The following is a 20,773-nucleotide window of genomic DNA, read 5'->3' as shown; positions in this document are numbered from 1 at the left end:
CTTCTTGCCCCAGACTTAGAGGGTTTTTTGGAATTGCTGGCATTTTTCAAGTGTAGAACATAGAAGACAGATGTGAACTTCCTTTTCCCCTGATTAGAATCTTGGAACATGTTTGACACAGCTGGTTTCCTTGTCATCTCCAGTGAATGCATTTGTTGGATGAAACCAAGGGTTTTGGCATGTTTCTAATGTGGTCTTTTTCTCTAGTACTATTAAAGGAACATCTTTTCCATACTGCGTAAAATGGAGTATAAATTTTTTTTCATGGCTAGGCTTCGCGAATGAAGATTTGGGAAGGCTCTATCCACATTTGCTACAGGCACGCTGGCGGCTTATGAGGCCAATACGTGACAGACATATCCGACTGCAAAAGGTACAACAGAAAGACTCCTTAGATGGGGTATTCTGCAAGACACGGTTCTTTCTGCGTTGCCTTTTCTCCTCGAGAGTGATCCTGCGTGTGTTCTCAAAGGAAACAGCAGTGTTATAGATGATGTGTCTCCAGGCCTCCTGACTGGAGGCCAGAGTAGCATACATCACACAGGAAAAACCTGGAAAAAGATAATGAAAAGATATTACTATCATACCCTTCCTTTTGCTTTTTTCACACACACAAGTGTACAAAATTGACACCAGTGAAGCAATTAGAAAATCTGCTGCTAAGGCACAATGAAGCAGGCTGCAGACACGCAGCAGGAGAGTAGCACGTGGCAAGAGGAGATGGGCAGCAAAGCCAAAAAGCCGAAAGTTGGCTGGTGAGTGAGCTAAGTAGGAAGTAGAATGGGCCAATCCTGGGGAAGGGCAGTGATGCCCCAAGGCATCATTAGTGATATTCTTACTTTAAGTAAAAGGGACGCAAACACTGAGCTCTCTGATGCTACCCTGACTACAACTGCCATTGGATTATGGCAGTTTGGTTTTTTCTGTCCATAAGGTTATTGGTTTTTTTTTTTCCTTAGAGCAAATGTTTGATTTTGGTATCACTTTGGCTTCTCCTCTTCTGACCATATGAGATGTATTGTTTCCCATTAGTTCTCAGGCTGACTGTTCATTTGTCATCTGCTGTATCATTGCCCTATGAGGCCCTTTGAGCCACCAGTAGGGTGGTGTTTGTTGTTCCTTCTCTGTGCATGTAACACAGAAATGCGTGTCCAAGATTTGTATCTTTTTTTTATATGCTTGGCATTGACAGTGCAGTTTGGCAAAGAATAAGGAGGGGTTTTTGTATTACTTCCTTGTGGAAGTTTATTTTGAGCTCTTGTATACTTTTCTATCCTGGTTCGCTCTTTTCACATATCTTCCTGGGCTTAGATGTCCACGCCTAATGGATTTATTCTGGACAAGTAGGCTCCTTTCCTTGAGAAAATCTGATGGCTCTGTCCAAAGGTTAATTTAGGGAACTCCATAACAGTTTTCAAGTGTTCTGTCTTGCATCTAATTCGAAATTTATCATTTAATATGTGATTTTGTTAGTGCCACATACCTTCCAAGCCACAACCTTCAGCTGCCAGGCGTTGTTCAACTACTTTTACTTCTTTTTAATTCTTAGTGTGCCAAAAACTGTTTCTGCTAAGTTTCATCTTCATATGGATATAAATAAAAGAAACAGCAGACGAAAAATTCAAGATGAAATGATGCAAAATCAACAGCTACACTATCGTTTCTGTAACACAGTGTGTAAAATGAGCATGGTACTACACTGCACTGACAGCACAAAATTTTAGCTTTTCTGATTTTTATTCAATTACTATTGCTCAGATTTTCCTAAAATTATCAATTTTAGAAAGTTCAAAACAGAGGAACTTCAGCCTCCAGACTCTGAAATCTATGAAAAAATACATGTACCAAGAAAGCACCGATTTTTAGTAGAAACTGTTTCAGTCTCATAGGTGTTCAAGCATCAACAGGTATCTGCTGTCTCTTTTCACTGTCCCTTAAAAATTATATTTCAATAAACTTCCTTGTCTAAGACTGCAAACAGGAAATAAAATTAAACTTTGACCTACCAAATGATGTTGTTGAAAGAATATGTTCCCAGTATGTGAACATGAAAAGAACATATTTGTTGCCTCCTTTCTCTTCATTCATGCTAACCTGAATGACCCATTCCCCTACCTTAGCATCTTAGCAGAGAACATGAATCGGCTTCTACTTCTGAAGAGCAGTCATATATTTTCCATCACTCAGCACCACAGTTTGCCTCTCCATAAAGCTAAGCCTGCTGACTTGAAATATGGAGCCATAGAATGGTTTGGGTTGGAAGGAACCTTTAAAGACCTTTAGTGCAACTCCCTCTCCACCATGGGTAGAGACATCTTTCAACAGATCATGTTGCTCAAGACCCCATCCAACATGACCTGGAACATGTCCAATGATCATAGAATGGTTTGGGTTGGAAAGGGACTTTGAAAATCATCTGGTTCTGTCATGGGTTTACTCTAGAGGGATTCAACCCCCTCAAAAATTGCTAAAAGGTGAGAGAGGTTAACACAGGCAAGACAGACTCGACACGAGGAAAATATCAAAATTTATTGCTAACAGGATAGAAACTAAAAAGTAATAAAGTACATAGTATTAAACACACTTTTTAACCACCCCTTGGCCCCCCTGAATCAATGCAGGAGAAGAACTCTCAGGGCGTAGCTAAAGCCTCTCTTCATCAGGGTGCGGGGGGTCTCTGCACCCCCTGATGGTCCTTCATGGGCTGTGGGGAGACAACCCGCTCCACCACGATCTTCACCACAGGTTACAGGGAGTTAAAGCTCTGAGTCCTTTCCCTGCTACGTGGGGTCCCTCTCAGGGGAGTAAGTTCTCAAGGGACCCCTCCAAGTCGGGTCCACTCCTCCCCCGGGTCGCAGGTTCTGGAGTTCGGCTCAGTCTCTATACCCAGATAGTTTTTATTAAGTCCTACCCAGAAAAACCTGCTTCAGTGTAACTTCTCTCTCTCTCTCTCTCTCTCTTCAAGTCATAATCTTGAGCGGTGGCGGTAGTTGCGCTGGCTGTGCTCCTCCTCTCCACTCTGCTCTGCTCGGCTCCCAGGTGAGGGTGCACTCCAGCCCACCCGGTTTGCTGTGGCTCCCTCTGCCCCGGTGTCCTGAGCCGGACTGGACACAGAGGAATGTCTGGGCTCTCTGCCCACTGCTGCTTCACTCTGAGTTGCTGTGGGAGTCCAGCCCACTCAGTTGGAGGCTCAGCCAGCCTGCCGCTGCCTCTCCCCTGCCATGGTGGGGAAGGGGGCAAGGCCAGCTGAAAAGCCCCCGGGCAGCTCTTCTCTCACTCTCTGGAATTTCTTCTGCACTCTGCTGCACATCCTGGCCTGGGCCAGCCTGGCTCCAGCGCCATGCCAGCCCCCTGGGTCCAGCAGCTCCTTCTGCTCCTCTTCTGGGTCCAATTTCTTCTGCGCAATAAGCTTCTCTTCCGTTCTCCCTAAATATCTCCCTAATTCAGAGAGGCGTTACTAAAACTTCTAATGGGCTCAGCACCAGGAAGTCCACCTGGAACTAACCATCTTCAGTTCCAGGGGGCTAGTAAATCCACAACAGGTTCCAACCCACTGCCATGGGCAGGGACGCATTCAACTAGACCAGGTTGCTCAGAGACCCATTCAACCTGACACTGAACACCTCCAGGGGTGAGGCATCCACAACTTCCCTGGGCAACCTGTCCAGTGCTTCACCAACCTCACAGCAAAGAATTTTTCCCTAATATCTAATAATCTAAACCAACTTTCTTTCAACTTGAACCCATTCTCTCTTGTCCTGTCTCTACATGCTCTTGTAAACACTCTTGCCCCATCTTTCCTGTAAGCTCCTTTCAGGTACTGTAAGAAAATGATGGGGCATCCAAAGCTTTTCTGAGCAAGATATATGCTTCCGTTCTTATGCTAAAGATATTCATATTTAATTTTTATTGGTGCTTTGCCATACTCTCAGTAAAGCAACTCTTCTTCAGGCTGGGAGTGTTTCTTCAGAGGAGGGCTCAAGCGTAGGTCAGTTCTCCCATAGGGACCCACAAACACAGCTTCCATACAGGAGCCCTCCACTGTCACCAAAATCTTCCTCTGGCTTTTGCAGAAAAACAGGTGTTGAACAACACTAGAAGCAGGAACTACTCTGCCTCTCCACTCCACCTATTAGTAGAGAAAAACCTTCCTACCGTGAGTCTAACCACTAAATAACGACTTTCCAACCTGATACCTGTTACCACTATGAATTCCATGTTCTACAAGCATCCTCCCAGCTTCCTTGGGTGTGATGTTCAGCAATTGCAGCACCCTCTGAGGTCCTGCATGCCAGAGCCCTCCCTAGCACGTGCAGGTCTGGGACTGTCTTTGCACGCCAGGGCTACATTGTAGGTAGTGCCAGCTGAGAGCTCTGGTCACAGATGGTTCCCAGACACTGTGTCCTACGCACAGATATGGCTGCTTGTACTTGATCTGCTCAGTTACAGAGTGATTTCTTTGCATATCTCCCTTGGAAATTAACTGTTTCATACATCAGCCACTCTTCCACAGGTAAGGAGTCAGCAGCTGATTGTGTGCTGCCATGGCCTCCTCTCAATGCATTATTGTTTGAACATCTGCCTGTTTAAAAAAACTTTTCTTGCTCCAGTTGAAGCTTTGGGTAGCATCTGGGCACAATGCACTCCTGAGGTTTGATTGACTCTTATGTCCATCTTCTGTTGAATGATTTTACTTCTTTACCACCGGCATGCTCTTTGGAAATGTCTAAAATTACAGCAGCACAAATTAATGCAAAGACCAGAGGGTGAGACATTCTCCCCTCTCAGCAGTAAGCTCAATATGCAGTGGAGCTGAGCCAGCTGACACCACTTGTGAATCTGGCACTGCATTTAGACAAAACTACTCTTTCATGTTTACCTCTAAGAAAGGAGTCCAGGAACTGCAATCACAAAGGGATTTACAAATAAGTCTACAATCTTGAGCATCAAAACAAGTGTTCAGCTGCTGTCTTACCCTGGACTAGAGATCGCAGGGGATCACTCTGCCCCAACATACTGAACAGCTAATCCTTCTTGAACCTGCCCCACTGGACCTCTGCATATGGTGCACTATGGGTGAGTAAGATTGCCTGGGGAATACTTGACTGATTGAGCTTCACAAAAAATGCGACAAGAAAAGATAGAGGATGCAGACCCCTTAGCTGTCATCGTCCTCGCTTGTTCAGCACTTCTGTGACTGCCTCTGGTATCGGACATCTGTAAGACAAATACAGCTTGCATCTGAGGCCACCACAGCCAGCTGCACACGATAAGGCGGGAATGTTCATATTCCCTCTGGGTCTTGTTCCACTTGCCTGGAAGAAGTTGATATGCAGTACTTCAGGGAGAGAATGAGGATGAAATCCCTGTCCCTGATCAATTAGAGCATCCCACCAGAAAAAAGGATAAAAGGATGCCAAATACGATGTATTTTAAGTATAAAGTAAAATGACAGCAATATTTAGGCTTTCCCCAGATAGGTAAGTATATCGATCACTAGTCTATAAAATAATTTCTATAACACTGTGTGCCATTCCTGGATTCAGTTACAAATTTGTGTTCTATCTTAGCAACTATGAAAGGCCTCTTTTATTTGTTTTTAATCATTACTTGAGTTTTATACATAAATGAAGATTAGCCTCAAATGATGGGGAGGTAGAAATTAACTGTAGCATGATTTTAAACTAGTGAGATATCTTGTGTAGATCTATATCTTAAAACAACATTTGATATGTATAATTTTGAGTCCCGCAGCTCACCAAGAATTGTTTTTTTCCCAGAATTTAAATCCATTTTTCTTTGTTTACACTGAAAATATTCTACATTCCCCAAGTAAGTACAAAAAGCTACTCTGACTATAAAGCCTTGAAGTGGCAACTTTTTCTTTTCTGTCACTTCTAGCAGTTAGAGAGTCTTATTTATGACTTTAATATAAATTTCTTCCCTAGTGTATTTGTCATTGAGGTCCTGTTGAAACTTCTGTTGTAAGTCGTAAAAGTTCTTTATTCCCAAAGGCATTATTCTGTATCAGAATTTTGTCTTTTTTCATCCTTAAAAATGAAACTTAAGGTTTTCTTGGTACTGTGTGTTAATACTCTCCATCTTTAGAATTTTTTTTAGTGACTCTTAGATTTTATGTATGTGTTTTACTTTAAACTTAGAATGAACTCAAAGAGATTCTAGTTTGTCTGAGACACTGCTGGGATGGACAAGGAATGATGTGTGCCCCTCATTTATCAGACTTTGGGCTGGAGACAGAGAATGATACCTAAGTACAAGCTGCTAGAGTAATTTGAAACATCACATGGCTCAGATAACTCAAATGACCTAAGGCATTTCAAGTCTACCATCCTTGAAATGTCACTAAAAGCCTGTGTTCAGGTAACTTCCTTAGGATTCCCACCCCAAGGAAGCAGGATTAAGACACCTGAAGTTAGGTAGCTAAACATAGGTGTTTACGTGTGAGCTGAGTGCCAAGCTTGCATTATAATCAACAGGGCTCAATACAAACTGGTAACTGGAGGCACACTGAGGCCGCACATCACTGCACATTTATTTTTAACTTTCATAAAGAGTATGCAATGTTGCTTGTATGTCACACTGGGGTCACAAGAAATCACTCCTCAGCCAGAGGTGTGCCAAAGGCACTGCACAGTTGTACTCTTTTCAAATAAAGCGGATTTTCATGGGCATGCGTGTGCTGGGTGCCGGGTTGGCTGTAAAATTAGCCAGAGCCATACAAAAGCTTTGCACTCACAGCCCACCGTGCAAGATCCCATAGCAGACTGTGAACCTTGCAGGCTTAAGGTTCTTCTTGGTCCTGGCCATCATGGGTTCCCACACTTCTCCTCCAGGTCAGCAGTAGCACTGCCCCTGGGAAACAGAGCTGGGGGAGTGCTGGCACCTCCAGGAAGGGAGACACCTGCCACCAGACACAGCGGCATGCAGCAGGCAGATCTGACTAGATAAAGCTCAGATATGTGTTTTAAGAATATTATTATTACTAAGATGATGAAGATAGCATCCCATCAACACATTTTTCTTCCCAAAGAACTAACCAATTTCTCATATTTCCATAGGAGATGCCTTAAGAAAAGTGAACAGACTAAATAATTCTTAACAGATCAGGTTTTTTTCTAGTGGAACGTTGAAAATTTCTTTTAAACATCACCCACATCTATTCAATATGCAACACATTACAAGAATGTCAAGTTGTCACCACAGCGGCAATGGGAAGATGTTTTTCAATAGAAATTTATGCAGCAGAACAAATTCTGAAAAGCATTTTCCTTGTCTTTTCTGCATTGTGGACTTATTTTCTGAAACAGTGTGAATTGTCTCCCAACAATGAATCACAGCTAGCAAAATTACGTGCAAGGAGTCGGATGGCTTTTTTTCATAATGCACCAAGAGTGAGACTTACTTCATAGAGGGAAAGAGAAGGAGCAGTAGGAAAGAGATTCCTTGACAGCATTGCTAGGGTGAGAGCTGTTGGTGTTGAGCACATAAATGTACATGGGCTGACCAGCAGAAAACACTGCCTTTGACAGAGCCAAAATCTGTGGCTGCCCATGAAGTATGGCAATCAGCATCCACTGATCCACTGCCACCTCTGCAACTGATGTCGGAGAAGTCAAGAGGTTCTGACAGTGCAACGTTAAGTGTAAGGACAATGATCTATCTAGCATCATTCCCAAAAATCGCATTGATGTGACTGTGTTGTAACCTCCATTGAATTTTTTTTGTCAGACTGTAGTATTTATAAGTAGATGAAGGAAGAACAGGATGATGTGGGTATGAGGAGTAAGGCATGAGAAAGGATAGTGACAATCAAAAATGAAAGAGAAATATTAACATTCTGTTGGAAAACATTCAAAGTCAGTTTCCTCCCAAAATTATAAGAACAATATAAGACTGGGTTTAGGCTCTTTTTTAAAAAAGTAGTTTGACAGTCCACTCTTACTGTGGGACAAATCAAGACCTTAAGCTGCTGATGTTGGGGATAGTTGAAATTTCTTTACACTGCGAGGCCAGCTTTATCTCAGCTTGTGTCTGTACTTTTGTGGGTACCAAATATTCTTTCAGAGTCATTTTCAGTATTTGCTGAAAAAATGTACCTATGTATATAGGCATGAAGAGAAATGGCAAAGCTCAATAATAAATTGAAATAATGATTATTTATTGTACTTGCTGAGCTGGGTGCAATAGAAGTGCTATGTGTTAAACAACAACCTTGCCTTCTAAAAGAGGCTTCAGAAATAGGTATCATAACCCTATTCTTCATCTTAAGAGGGATGATTGCCTACTTCATGTTTTTTTCAGTGGCAGCAAAACTTCTAAACACAGATTTCTGTTTATAATTATCAGGATAAAATGGTTATTTGCAAGTTCATTTGCAATTTCACCCTGTGAAAAGACCTGTAGTATCACCTAGGTCAGGAAAAACACTCTAAACATTCTAAATAGTATATATCACTTAGCTACAGATGTTATCTGGGAGAAGAAATGCACATCAGCTTCTATCAATTCAATCTATGGTGAGTATTTTAGTGAAAAGTAAGCAAGTAATTGTGGTGACCAAACTTTAGCTTTTGATAACTATTTTAACCAGCAGCAGAACATTTGGGTGAAAAGACTAGAACAGAAATCTTTGAAGACTGTGATCTCATCTTCATGGCTTCTAAAAGATCTGTCATATCATTCTCTCTTTTTTTTTTTTTTTTTTTTTTAACAGCACTTAGTTACATTTCAAAAGGCTTCAATTAACCTCTCTTCTTTGGGTTAGACTCAAATGATTTGCACCTAAAAATTACTTAAAAATACTTAGTTTTCTTAACTTAGTTATCAGTTTGAAGTCTGATAACTTCACCTCAAACACAGAAGAGGGGAAACATCTATTATCCTTACAGAAAATTACTAGACGTTGTATAGTAATAATATCCAGGGGACACTTTAAAGACTCACAAATTAATGTCCTTAGGTAAATCTTTTTCCTTCAGAGTAGACACTGTAGGTTTATTTTGTAACCACTTAGATTATGTCATTAGTTTCTGTAGAAAAGCTGTAAAAACATATTTTGTATAAGCAAAAACCATGAAACTATCCCAGTGCTAGGTTATTTCTAAATGTCTTGAAAGAACAGTGGGGGAAAAAAGAAAATAAAACAAAACAAAAGCAAAAAAATTCATCTATATCATGTTGTACCCTATAAATATTGTAAGGGTAGAGATTACTCAATCTACTGTTGTCATCCTGCTACAAAACTTTGTGTCATGGATGTTTCCCACTTCTGCAACTTTTGGGTAGCTGGCATTTTGCCTGCCATAAGAGTTGAAGTGAAGTTCTGGCAAGCACTAGATGTAATTTCTTCAGACAAGGGACCCATCCCTCTCAAAAAAATATATTAATCTATCCCTTACAGTAATTCCCTATTTTATGGTTTTAGCAAAATTTTAGTTCTCCATCATAAGAAATCATTAGGAAATGACTTAGGTAATCATAAACTTTAAATAGTTTAACATGAAATATCCTAGCATGAGAATATTATTTTGCCAATCTATTTCACCTCTTGAAATAGATTGCTATTTTGCTGTTTTTTTCAGAAGAATGAAGAATTCTTATATTGAGCACTTCTTTGTTCTAAAAGTATTGAAACAATCTGTGAAGTAAGGGCTTAATCATTATAAATGAGGGCAACCACAGTCTTCAGTCATTAACTGATATGAGAAAGTGAAAATTGTCATAGCACAAATAAGCTCTAATAAGTAGACATTCAAATCCAGAGGAAAGAGTAAATGCACTGTGTGATTAAACTGCTGAAGACTGACATCTGATATTTTCTGAGTATGCACTAAAATAAAGGGTTTAAGTATAAATTGCAGATTGGAGCAATGCATTCCAGATGCTTGCTTGGTCAAAAAGAAAAATACTAATTGAGCACACAGGTTTTTTCCATAAGAGATGAAAATGCAGGAGTCCTGTCCTTGCAGCAAGGGCAGGAGGATGCGTAAGGCATTCACACAGCCTTCTAGCTGGTAGAAGGAGCTACACCCAACTGGTGGTGGCTTATCAATGGAAAAGAGACCAATAAAAAAGTTGGGAATGTGAGAATATGAGGGAGTCCTCTTCTGCTTAGTTTTCCTGTTGGGAGTCTGCATCCCAATTTGGAGCTTGCCTGGCACCTGGAAATAATTCAAGAGAAGTATGAAGAGGTTTGAGGAAAAGTCAGCTTTAACCTGGCTGCTATTTCTGTAGAAGATAGTGCCTTTGTCTTCTAGCCAGCTCAGTGGCTTGACGTCCACAGGGGCTGTCTCCTTGTAGCCCTCACTATCAGTTCTAACCAAAAGATTTGCAATGCAGAATAGGGAGCAAAAGAAATCAACAACAAAACCAGGAACCTGGCGTGTTGGAGGCACTGTGCTTCAAGTAGGCAAATAAAAATCCAAATTGAACTCCCCCTAGGAAGGAAACTCATAATTTGCACAGTCAGCTTTGTTCACTGTCATGAGTTTCCTCTGACAGTCCCTCAAAGCCACCTGCCATAGAACAGAGATGGCAGGTTTTGTGGCATTCCCTGGGCATGTGGGTTTTTCAGGGTCTGACATTTGATTATACTCTCCATTCTTTATAAATACAAAGGCTGTACATATTTTTAAGAAGAATGCTAATGTGTGTGTGTGTATTATGTATATAATAATGTGTACATACACTAAATTATATATAATGTATATCATACTAATATATCTACAATGCATATAAGACATGGAAGACATTACATATTTCTAGAAAACTGTCAAAACCAGCCTTTGAATCACTGCTGATTATTGTTCTGTGATTTAAAAAGATGAGTGATACTTCCCAAACTGAAATTTTTCTAATGCATTTTGTAGATAGATCCTGTCTCCAGGCAAGGCACCTGTAAGATGCCACCATTGTCAGGTGTGTGGCTTATTCCCTAGTCTGCACAGGAACAGGCACAAAAACCTCTATGCAGAAGCTGGAGAGGTGCAGCCTTCTCCAGCTCATTGCTTCGTGGAGCTGTGTAACGTCTGCAAGGTGATGCCAGGTCATGCACAAATATGCACATTCTCTCCCTTGTGCCCCTCACCTCTTTCCACTCATGCATTCATTTGCACTTCTCCATCAAATCATTGCTGTTCTCTGCATAAAGACCTAGGAGGCTCAAGGTACTTCACTGCACCTCCCAAAAAGCATCAGCTCTGGAAAGAGCAGGAACAGCCCATGCGAACAGAGAAGTTTAGAGAACTGCCTTTGCCTTCAGAGCTATTTCACTAAAGGCCTGACCGAGGACATACTGACAGTAGACTACCTCTCTGGCAATCTTTATCTCTAGGGCCAGTTTGCAGCACATTGGCAGCAGGCAAAGGACACTGTTCCCAGCTGGAGACGACACAGAGGCTCTCTCAGGTGACCCAACACCTTTTCCCTCTCCCTCTTTCATTCTGCAGAAAGGCAAAACAGCTGCCAGCTCCTGATGCAAAGCCAGATCCCAAGCCAGGTCCTCCCACACCTCCAACATGGCTGGCAGTCAGGATCTAAATGAAGGAGTCCAGACCATTGCATTTCTCTGTCCCAATCAAAGCAGAGAGTATATCCACATGTTCAGCCACTCCTGGGTCACCGGGCTCCACAGCAATGAGAGGCCCTCTTTCTAAACATGGAAATAAGAAAAAAGGAGAAGAAGGGAGAAGAAGGGAGAAGAAGGGAGGAGAAGGAGGAGGAGGACAGGTTTCTGTAAATTGTCTCCTTTCTTCTGTGCTTGGAAATAGGAGGTATCTACAATTGCCACAAACTCAGAGGTGGTTGCAGGCAGGGAGCCCTGCCCACAGCCTCCCATCCTCTGTGGTTGACAGTGGTGCTTTTCTGTTGGGGGGTGGAAGGTGTGGTCACCAGCAAGTCACTTGATGTGTTTGCAGAAAGATATGGATAATATCTAGGAAGTAGAAGCAGCACCACAGTTAATAAACATGTCTTTCTCTACTATTTGCAGAGTTCAGTAGTTGTTTTGTGCAAAAAAACTGTGGGGAACTGGTGCCAGATGTGGCATCAGCAAGGATTTGGATGGGAATTGCTGACAGAAATTTACACTGCTTTTTGAAAATAAATTTGTTTACCATCACTGCTGTAGAAAAAAGATCACTGAAAGTATGACAAAATACTGGAAATTAATATTTATATGCAGGAAGATTAACCATGAAGCCTAAGAAACAAATTACAGCGTTGCCTTCATCCTAACTTGCTATTCCACATCTTAGATTTTCATGTAAGAATTAGATACCGGTTTTATATCTTGGCCTAACTTGGAGATGATCTCATACCACTTTTAATGGAGTACTCTTCTACTCGTAAATTAGTCTTACTTGTTTCTCATACCTAGGTTACAGGGAACATTTTTTTTATTCAGTAGTCATGAAAGATCACTCATGATGTACAAAGAAACTACGCTGATATTTCTTCTGTGCCCTTTAGTACCCATTGAAACCCCATAGGAATTGGTAAAAAATATTTAAATGTCATTCTGCTTTCTTTTAACATTTCAATAGATGACTAGTTTGATATTTGCCCCCCCCTATCCCCCCAAAAATAGCTGGTTCAGCTACTGAGAATTGAACTCCTTTTTTTATTTGTTTAACCGTATGGGATAAACTAGGCTTCAATTTGAAGAACATTTTGTCTGTCTGGAGAAATTATATTAATATCCTTCTCTCCTTATTAACAGGAGTTTCCAGAATTTGACTTTGGAGCACTGGTGTATTTTTATAATTTTTTTCATTGAAAGAAACTTAATATATGTAGAAAAGGCTACATATTAAGACTAATCATTAAAATACATTTTGATGCAATAAGAACCCTATTATAGTACTATAATATATAGTATTATAGTATCCTAATCTGCTGTCTAACATCAATTATATCAGTGAGGTGTCATGTATTCAAGATGTTTCATGGCATGGGAAAACAGACATTTTTCTGTTGTTGATTTTCACAACTGGTAAGTGGGTTCAATAGCTGATCTTCATGTCCTTCATATGTGCAAATCACATTTGAAAATTGGGTATGACAACAGGCCTAATAAGATAAAGCAGGTTACTTACTTAATACAGCATGATGCCAAGGTTGCCAATTAGTTGTCTTTCTAAATCACTGTACAAGGAGGTGGCTATTAACAGAGAGTTGTTTTTACTCTAATAGGAATCCAGTTTTCATGAAGAATAATTGCCTGCTAGAGCAAATGCATTGAAGTCCTTCAGTTATTAAAATGCCTATTCTTCAAATATGCAGGCAACTCTTATAGTTCCATCAAATTCTGTGGAATATGCTACATGTGTTACTATAAATAAATGCAAAATTCCAGTAAAATCAACTAAACCAAAAAAAGTATAGAGGAGTATCTAAACTCAGCAGCAGAAAATTATTCTTATTAAAAAAATTTCCTTGAAAATTCGGACTCATATTTGTCTGCTACCTGCCAGAACTAAAGAATGTCAAGAGGATTTATCTTTTGTATGTAGAATATCAGTGACTGACGGATAATATAAATGACTGTTTGAGTATTGAATTCTGAAGGAGATGCCAGATACACTCTATGCCAGTCAACTGAGTGCTGCTGTATCTTATTACTACCTAAGAGTCTCATTTTTTTTTATTTTAACAAAAACAAATCCTGCTATTATTCTGATTAAACTTGATAATCAAAGAACTAGCAGAACATGTTTTCACTAAAACAGTGCAGCTCTCTGCAAATTCTTTGTGAAGTCTTGTCTTTTTTACTCAAGTTTCATTTATGTGAGGGAAAAACTGGTTGAAAGGCTCTGGCAATGTCAAAATAGCTCATTCTGACATCTTTCAATTAAAGTCTTATACTTTTGTTTTTGAAATGGCTTTTTATTTTGGGTTTTGTATTTCATAGAGATATATGTGAGATGTATCAAAAAATCTAAATTGGAAAGAATTGATCTATCTGAAACTATATATTTTTCATTTTGCAGAACACTTTACTATTGAAGTTTTCCAGAACTGGAAAGTACTTCTAGAAAACTCAGAGTTTTGGAAGCATTTTCATTCTCCATGTAGTTCTAGCTTTGCTTTAATTTATGGAGCAGACATGCTACCAGAGTTACAGGCAAAATGGCCTCTCTACACTGATGTCTACCCTCAAAGTGTGAAGAGACATGAAAGCTTTAAGACAAGCAGTTTTGGGTGTCAGCTTGAAATTCAGAGACAAGTACTTCTCTCTGGTGATTTCATTTTGCAATTTTTGAAGAGTAGAGCTGAAACAAAAGAACCACATTCTCTGACTATTTTCTTTAAACAAGTATCATCCACCCTGCAAGGAAGATAGAGATGTTCTTTTGGAGAAAATGAAAATTAACCCTCTGAAATCTGAAAAATGTTCATCTTGCTTTTACCTTTCAAAATTTCCTGCAAACCACGCAGTGGTCCTTGGCTTGTGCAAAATTAGGCTCAGCTATTTCAGACTGGTTGTTCGTAGTTCTCTGCCAAGTTATCCTTGAGACTGCAAAGAAATTAAAGGAGAAACAGGTAAAATTTAAGGATGTTATCATGGCCAACAGTGTGACACAAACAGGCTAGATGCTCTGCTTGTGTGGCTAGATGTTGTGATTTCACCCTCCTAGACCTTCATCTGCAGCCAGCAATGGAGCAAGGGATTGTCTTTTGTGTGGCATCTAAAAATAAGAAGCAGCTGTTAAAATGTTGACAGCCCATGGTGTCCCTCTCGCTGCAGCAGCTGCTCACATTCACAGAACATGGGTAACTCTGCATGCCCATATGAAGCTCCTGGTCAGGGGAAATGGAAGTTGCCAATGTGCTGAGCACATCAGAATCCACTGTAGAGTTTCCAAAAGCAAACTCTAGTTGTGCAAGCCTCTGTGCCCTTCTGTCTTCAGAGATTAAGCAGATACACAGGACTTTTTGAAAATCCCTAAAGACTGAGAGGTAGGATAAATCAGGGCTTGCACAGAGCTAGTTCGTAATGCAATTCTTGGTTTTGTCCCCTGAATAAGTGATCATCAGGTTGAGTATCAGCTTACCAGTAGGAAAAGCAGAACAATTTAAAATACGTTGCATAAAACCAAATACATAAACAAATTGAGTTAATCTATACATTTTTCTTGACTTCTGCTCATTATGAACTATGTGGCCAATTTATTTCCTTTCACTATTTTTCCCAATAACCTAGCTAATTAAACACAATTCTGACAGTATCTATATATAATAATACATGCACATAACCTCTTGGATCAATAATTTAAGCAACCTTTATAAAACATAATAAAAAACTACAGAGTAAGTGACATGCCTATCTTTTCTTTTCTTTTCTTTTTTTTTCAGTGAGTAGAATTCATACCGTTTGGGTGGTGGAAATATATTCCACTGTAGAAGAAGTTTGCAGTACTGTAGTGAAGATTATTAGGAGGACCAGTTAAAACTTTTACATGACTTACTGTTTGTAATATTCCTGCTATATTATAGTAGCGCTAAGGTATTGGAAAGATTTCCCACATGCTCTAAATGTAGTTGAATTCTGGTATTTGGGACTCTGACATCCAGTCCTTACTGGAGCAAACGTGGGGAGAGGCTACAAACTGTGCCTATATACAATTCATTCCATGTTGATTTCTGATACTACGCAGTTCTACCAGAGCAATACAACCAAACTGCACTACAGGTGATTATACAGACTACATTTAGAGGTAGACCTCCAGAGATGAAAAGCTGGAGAAGTATTCCACTGGATTGACAGGTTTGTGCTCAGAAAACTCTAAATTCACTTGTCTCTGATAAATGTAACCACTGACTTTACAAAGTGTCCACTAAGACACTTGAAAAATAAACATGAAAAAAGATATTTTAAGATATAGGCACTATGTACTTTATGTTCACTATATATACTTTGTGGTTTGTGGTTTGGAACAAAAGCAATGGCTCAATAATTTCTCCACAATGATAATAATAACCTTGTATACTATTAACCTGCCAATGAACTATGGTCAGAAACGAGTCCCCAGGTCCATATTCTCAGCTCGTTAAATGGTCAGAGGTGCTGCACAGACAACAACTCCTGCTGACTTGTTGAAAGTTAACATTCCCTTGATGTTCATAGGAATTTGGATTTAATGTATAACTTAAAATGGCCAAAGAAGAAGGAAGTTTTGAGCATCTGCGGCACAGTAAACTAACAGGGCCAGCTGCTCACAAAACCCCACAAGCCTGAGAGTGAGCCAGAGGCACCTTCTACCACATCCTTTCATAATCCCCATGTAATATACACGGTGACTTTATCCTACCTCCCTAAAACAGAGCATCTGGGAAATTGCCTGTTACAGCTGACGCCATGCAGCTTAAGCCATCTTGCCAGGTGAGTGGTGAGAAAAGGGACTGAGAGCAAAGTGGTGGAGGAACCTTGGTTTGTTCAGATATGAATAAGGTGCTCGCAATCTTTCAAATAGTGTACTGAACTAGTGGATAAGTAGATAAATTACTCTGGTGGAGAGGGAAAAGGAATGCCAACATTCTCTAGAGGAGAGAGGAATATCACTTATGTGAGCATGCACTCAGAAGATTGTACTTCAGACTCATATTTTGCAATAAAACAGCAGCATGACTTGGTTTCAATATGGGTTTAATCCACTCCTTTTCCTATTGCTATTTCCATTTGTATGCTTCAATTCAGGGCTGTTTTGTTTTTTTAAAAAAATAAAGTGGTGCTCAACTGCTACAAGATTAAAATTTTTAAGGCATTTTAAAATTATCTGCAGGGTAACTGAGTCAGAATCAGATTGGTTGTGGTTAATAGAATAGGTTTATTAGTACTGTAAAGCCATATAACAAGATGCTACAAAATGTTCCATTAGAAATGCATACTTGTTATAAGAAGAACATTTAATTGATTTACCCTGTGGTAATAATTTTTTTTACTCTTAGTCATGCATTAAAATAGATTTATTTTACACAATGACAAATGTACAAAACATCTCACTGACTAAATAACATCCTCTTGTGTCAGAGTTATCCTGGCTGTGAGCACAGTCCTCTCCATCTGTGGTAGATGATCAAAGAGATAAGCAAACTGTGTTGTTTCTGAATATGGAGGAAAAGTAGATGTATTTAATCATGGGCTTTTAAACTACCCTAAGGATGATAGCAGCAAACTGACAAAAATTGAAGGGGATAAGGGTTAACATTATCTAAAGTAACAAATTATGACTCCAATTTTACAGCTGTGAAACTGAGGCATAGGCATGCCATGTAATTTCCCCAAATCTGCTTGATGAGACTGCTGGCTGTGCTGATAAGAGAATACGGAATTCCTGGCAAATGGATCTGCTGTAGTGTCCACAAGACATCCAAGATTAATCAGCAGGAGTTAAACTAGAAAACAATCTGGATTCTGATGCTTTGTCATAAGATCTTACTTTTTGCTAAACCCAGAATTAATTCACCCTCTTACCTCGTTCCATAAAAGTATTTTAATCTAAAAGTTGAGATCCTGAATGCAATTCTGGCCAAGATCTGGGTTCTTTTTCTGCCCTGTACCCTAGTTAGCTTAGGAAAAGGGAGTTGTGCATTTTCAGTTTCTCTCCTGCAATGCACTACACTGCCTGCATAACTCCCAATTAAGCAATTAGAGTACTTAACATACAGAGTTTTCAAAAAAGCTAAAAAAAAATCACAAACACTCTATTCCTCAGAATGCTGAACTACTAGCTCAGAGAAATGCTTTTCTGATAAAAAACTACAAAAGGCTTACAACCCCTGCAGAAAAACTATTTAATATTCATACAAATATTTCCCTTGTTTATTAAAATTTTGTAAACCCTACATCCTAAATTCTTCTTGAAAATATTGCAGAGAAAGGCTTCCTTCAGGCAAGTATCCACTGATTCTGCCACAGACCTGATGCTCTCATGTCATAGAAAAGATTGCTTAGTCAAGTCCCATTCTGCATGCCTCTAAGAGGGAACAAAATGTCTGAAGTGAGTATCAAATCTCAGCTTTACTGAGCTAAAGCTGTCGGGAAAAAAATGGAAATGTGCAGAAATGTACTAAATGGCAACATGGCAGATGCTGATCCCCTTTAGTAACACACTTACTGAAAATCAGGGAACTTGGTGAAACACTCATAGTTAAACTTCCCTTCCAGTTACCTCCTGAAGGTGTGTTCTTTTGTCTTTCTGTCTCCTTAGAAAGAGTTTGTGCCCTCTGAATAAATGAGAAGAGTTATGAAGTAGGAAGTGGAAGATTTGGGGGCTTCCTTCTTCTGCAGAAGGACAATTTAGGGATCAACAAACGCTATGAAGTTCTCTATTTAAACTAGGAAAAAACCCAACAATTGCTACTCAATACCATTATTTCACTTGTAAATACAGAAATAGAACTTTGTAGGATGTAAAGCAAGAAAAAAATTTAAAAGTGTTACAGTGTGGTAGAGCTACAACTTGTAGCAATCACAAGAGTAATATGGGAATACGTATTTTATGTAAAAAAATAATGTTAGATGTGTTATTAAGCATTTTATTTTGTCAGAAGTCTGTAACAAGTCACTGATATAATTGCACTAGGAGTCATAAAAACCATGATCCTCAAGGAGGCAAAGTCTTCCAGACCTTCTTTGTATTTGTAGTATTGCTCCCAAAGCAAAAGCAGCTTCTGGTGGTTGGGGGAAGTAATATAGGTACACACAGTTATATGGACAATTGAAAGTCAGAATCTAGGAGGAACATATTTCCTATATGCTACTGATATAAATCCATAGAGTAAAGCTGCATTTAAAGTTAAAATAAATAGATGTGGATAGTTTTCTTTATACTATTTTGTCAGGAGAAGGATTGTATGTAAATTAAATTCATAATTTAAAATTAATTGTTTACTTGTTTACATTACATGTTTTTCAAGAAATCTGTAAGCTGCAGATTTCATTTTAAGTAACTGTAAGCGTCTGATATAGTGCAATAGTTTGACAGCTGATAAATGTAGGATGGAAAATGTGTAGGATTTAGCATTTCCACATCCTAACAGCAGTCAAGCTTCTGTTAGTCTGCTGCCTTTGTACCAGTCTCTTTCATCAGACCATGCATTTTAATGAAAAAACATTGCAGTAATCAGTTGGAGAAGACTTAGAGCCAGGGATAGAACCTGACTTCAAAAAAGCAAAAGCCTGGGAATATTCTCCAATGGGAAGCAATTAGAACAATACAGAAAAGTTAGGTGTTATTGAATGCTACAGAAGGCAAACAGAGTGGTGCAGCCATGGAAACCATTGCACCAGTAGGTCTCCTCTGGCATGCACAGAACCTCAGGGGGATGCAAAGAACTACCCAAACTGCATCTCCTTCCTTTCTGTGCTTCCCACTTACTTCCTCTTCTGTCTGGATATGAATCATCATCAGTGAACAGGTGAAGAGGAACTGTCAATCAATATGCTTCTCTGGGCTCCAGAGGTAGGCTTCTGAAGCTCTCGTCAACAAAGAAAAGATTCTTCTTTCCTACATAAAATATGTATTATTTCCTAGTTGTCTGAAACTCCAAATCACAAGACCTATCATTTCTTTTAAAAAATTGAGTTCCACTTGAAATCATTGACTAGCCAGCAGATGACTGCACCAAATTGCCACAGTTTTGAATAGTGGATACATAGCTTCTCTGAAAATAAAGAGAAAACTGTCAGACAATATATGCACATTAGCCAAAGGGATAAAAATATGTATTTTCATAATTTATATACAAGTGTTAACAAATAAATATAACCTACAAAATACAACACTTCGTTACTCTTGCCTTATTCTCTCTTAACTAGAGGATTGTATGTGTTACACAAAACCGTAAAATAACCAAAAACAGTGAGTGGTATCATCACTGATTTCATTCCACTGAAGTTAGCACAGACACAATGAGGAACAGACGCTGGATCAGCATCTCAACTACCTGTACTTAGACGAGTACTAATTAAACAAACTCCATTCAGCAATAGTTCCTGCAAACCTTAATCCTTTTAATATGTAGTCACCTGAGACTACTTTAAAACACTTGAGATGTCATACACAATGATATTGCAGAAACATATGAAACACCCCAAAAAGAAATAGAAAACAAACACAGACACCATTCACCATGTCTGTATAAACTCAGCATATTCACATAATTAATATTTTGGAAATTCAAATAAAGAAGGATCACCCTGTCTGAAATTTAGTTGTTTCAACATACTTTTACACTGATACTTTATGTATCTACTCCCTACAGGGAATAGCTGAAGACTAGCAATGTTTGTAAATCATTGTGTAAGTAGTCACAGAAGTATTTAACCATAGTAGCATTAAATTCACATTGACCAAATTTAACAAAAAGATGTGGCTTTTGCAATGACTTTTTTATCATTTACACACAAATCCAGTCACACCTGTGATGGTGAAGAGACTTAATGCCATACTTTTGATTTGGTGGGGTTGGGGGGGGTGCGGAGCTTTTTGTGAACGAGTTGTTTTTTGGGGGGTGTTGTTTTGGTTTTTGGGTGTTTGTTTGCTTGCTTATTTTTTCTGATTGTATCTGGAGTTTTTTTAAATTCCTCTGAGGAATTAATTACTTAATATTTATTATAAGATGCACGCTCCCTGTGGGGATGAGTAGGGGAGAAGGACATGTCCTGCCGTCTGCCTGCAATGCCGCTCCTCCGGACTCCGCAACAGCCGCTCCGGCGGCCGCTCCTCGCGGGCGGGGGCTGGGGGGGCTC

The sequence above is a fragment of the Chiroxiphia lanceolata genome, chromosome 3, assembly GCF_009829145.1.
Source record: "Chiroxiphia lanceolata isolate bChiLan1 chromosome 3, bChiLan1.pri, whole genome shotgun sequence".
NCBI lineage: Eukaryota > Metazoa > Chordata > Aves > Passeriformes > Pipridae > Chiroxiphia > Chiroxiphia lanceolata.
Note: the sequence above shows the minus strand (reverse complement) of the source record.